At 54.1% G+C, this 2,820-nt stretch overlaps 1 protein-coding gene across 2 annotated transcripts in view; it reads left to right on the forward strand.

The window, feature by feature from the left end:
- Positions 1 to 2,444: 2,444 nt before the first annotated feature.
- Positions 2,445 to 2,820, forward strand: part of YWHAQ (tyrosine 3-monooxygenase/tryptophan 5-monooxygenase activation protein theta) — a 41,566-nt gene continuing 41,190 nt past the window's right edge. For both annotated transcript variants that reach the window (XM_029938320.1, XM_029938321.1), the window contains exon 1: positions 2,445 to 2,555. The gene's annotated coding sequence lies outside the window, so the exon portion shown is untranslated. The remainder of the gene's footprint in view (positions 2,556 to 2,820) is intronic.

Consider the following 2,820-nt stretch of genomic DNA (forward strand, 5'->3'; position numbering starts at 1 on the left):
CACAGTAGTACCTACTTCACAGTGGCATTAAGTGGATTAAGTCAGTTAATACAAAAGAATTAAAATGGTGTTTGACACATACATGTATTCACTTAATGAATGTTAGCTTTTTGGGGTGCCTGGGTGGCTCAGTCCGTTGAGCATCTGACCTTTGATTTCGGCTCAGGTCATGATCTCACGGTTCATGGGATCAAGCCCTGCATACGGCTCTGCACTAACAGTGCGGGATTCCCTCCCTCCCTCTTCTCTGTCTCCCCCGCACGCTCACTCAAGTTCTCTCTTCAAATAAATAAAGTATATGTTAGCCTTTTATATGTCGGGGGACTTGATGTTCCCAGGGCTTTAATTTTCTCTACCTGAGTTCTTCTGGGTACAGAGGTCTTCAGATATGCACTTGTCCCTCTGGATCCTCATAAAATACTTTGTAATTTCATAGTGTGCCATAATTTCGAAGCAGTTTTCACTCATGATTGCAGATGATCATAACTATATGAGTTGGTGCTCAATGAATATTTGATGATTGAATGAAAGCAGGAATTTTAGAGACTGTGTTACAGAAAGCAGCAGAAACTCGCTCAAGGTCACCCAGGGAGATTGCAGTACAGCCCAGACTTACTGACAAAGAATTCGTGTGCTGGCCCCTTCCCTCCCTGCCCACCACAGAGGGGCAGTCCCCTGACAATTCCCTTTCAAGGGTCTCTGTCCCCCATCCACCTCCAATGGTGTGTCTCCTTGTTTGGGCTGTCTCTAATTTCTAAGCTTGAAACTCACTGGTCATACAGAAAGCATTTTATCTGACCTTCCACATGCCAATTCTTTCCATCGGGATTTCTTGGTGTCCGGCTCCACCCCAGCCCACATGGCCATAAACACTTGTGTGTCTGCAGCCTGGCCCCAGGGATTCCAGAAATAACAGCAGGGCCCTACATTAGAACGCTAGAACATAGTAAGGCATTTTTGCATTGACACAGGCCCTTTGCAACCCAGGCCTCTGCTGTCCGTCAGAGCACAAAGCAACCTTTACAAGTCAGGACGGGGAGGGGCACATAGGAGGAGTTAGATTTCTGGAAAGTCTGTACCTTCCTCTGCCTTCTATGTGAATTCTCAGGTCTTCCATTCTAGAGATTCTCCAGACCTGCACCAGCCCCCAATTAGATTTAAAATTCTTCCAGCAGCATTCTTTGGCTTTCAAAGATCCCCTCCCTCGGGCGTGCAGGACTGGAATCACAGCAGCGTGAGCCCAGATGGCAATTGTCAATTTAAGGTGACACAAGAGGCCTTTCCCCAGATGCCCAGGACAGTCACCTTATTTGTCAGGCACTGGGGAAGTGTCAGGAGAGAAAGGAGTGGCTGGAGGGGTGTGCCCAGTTTAAAGAGAAAAGAAAGTGCTAGAGATGACCGGAATGAGAGCCATCTGGGGCAAACTTTCTCACTTGAGAAGGGTGTGCCCAGGAGAAAGTCGAGGAGAAAGTCAAAAGGAAACACCTAGGGAGAGAAGTTTAGGTTTTCAAGTGTCCTCTCAAAAATAATACCAGAAAATAAAACCGATGTACACATAAAACAACGTGGGGGAAAAACAGGTATTCGGATGCATAACCTGGAAAGCCTAGAAGGAGATATCAGAACAGCTGTTGAGGGCGGGGAGGGGTGTCTAATGGGTGTTTTTCTCCAAATTCTCCCAACTGTCAATTCCCGTTTTAAAGAAAATCAGAATATCTGGCCGTTGCCGGGGAGACCTGTCTGGACTTTCCTGGGGGGCTAATAAGGGAGTATTTGGCGCCCGCCTGAAAACTTGAATTAATCACGTAAAGTCATTCTTAAGCCACTTTCTCCAGGAACGAATTCCTCTTTAATGGGGATGGGATTATTTCTAATTCGCAGCTCCGATCGCAACGTCATTAAAGGCTGGGTTCAGTGCGCGGAGCTCCGAACCTTTGTCACGAATTTGAAGGTGGAGGAAAAGAAAGGAGCTTGTGCAAAGAAACAGCCTATTAGGTCACCAGCCCAGCCCCTCCTCACCGGGACCGAGCGGGGCCGCAGCTGCATCAGCCCACGAGGTTCCATGCACCATCTGCAGCGGTGCCGCAGCAGGGAGACGCGGCCACCGCAGGAGAGGTGGTGCGAGCCTCCCGCTCCCGTGCCGCACCCACAGGCGCTGGGGGTGGCGGGGAGGATGAGGGGAGTTGGTAACAGCATCGCCATGGCAACAGTGACGTCCTTTTACCCTGGATCTAATTGGAGGAAACCCCGTGGCCGAAGCCGCAGCCTGCCGGCCAACCGAACTTGCCCAAGCCGACCCACCCTTCTAGCCTCCACTTCCCCCCCGCCCCTCCCCCTTTGCCCCCTTCCGCGCGCTCAGTCCTCATTGGCCAGCTGCGGGGCTGGAGGCGGGACTCTCGGGAGCAGCTCGGCGCGTCATTGGGCGGCAGGAGCGAGGGCAGCCGCACGGCGGCCCGCCCTCGGCTCCGGGGTAGGCTGAGACGGGAGGGTCCTCGGCTAAAGCCAAAAGCGGATCAAAGTGGTGGGACTCGCGCCGCGGCCGCGGAGACGTGAAGGTAAGCGCCACGACGGCCCCCGGCCGTCTTCGGACCGGGCCGGGCCTGAGGGGAGGGCGGGAGGCCGGGCCCCGGTAGCAGCCGGCTTCGACGCCGCTCTCCTCGGGGACGGCTGTGGCGGCAAGATGTGGGCCAACGGCCGCTTCCATTTTGGGTCGGGCGGGCGCGGCTCTTCCTCCTCCCCTTGCGGCGGGCCGCCTCCGCGGGGCGCCCCTCGGCCTCCCGGGCGCCGGCGGGGAGCGTGGGCGGGGGAGGGAAATTCAAC

The sequence above is a fragment of the Suricata suricatta genome, chromosome 4 (genome assembly GCF_006229205.1).
Source record: "Suricata suricatta isolate VVHF042 chromosome 4, meerkat_22Aug2017_6uvM2_HiC, whole genome shotgun sequence".
Classification (NCBI taxonomy): Eukaryota; Metazoa; Chordata; class Mammalia; order Carnivora; family Herpestidae; genus Suricata; species Suricata suricatta.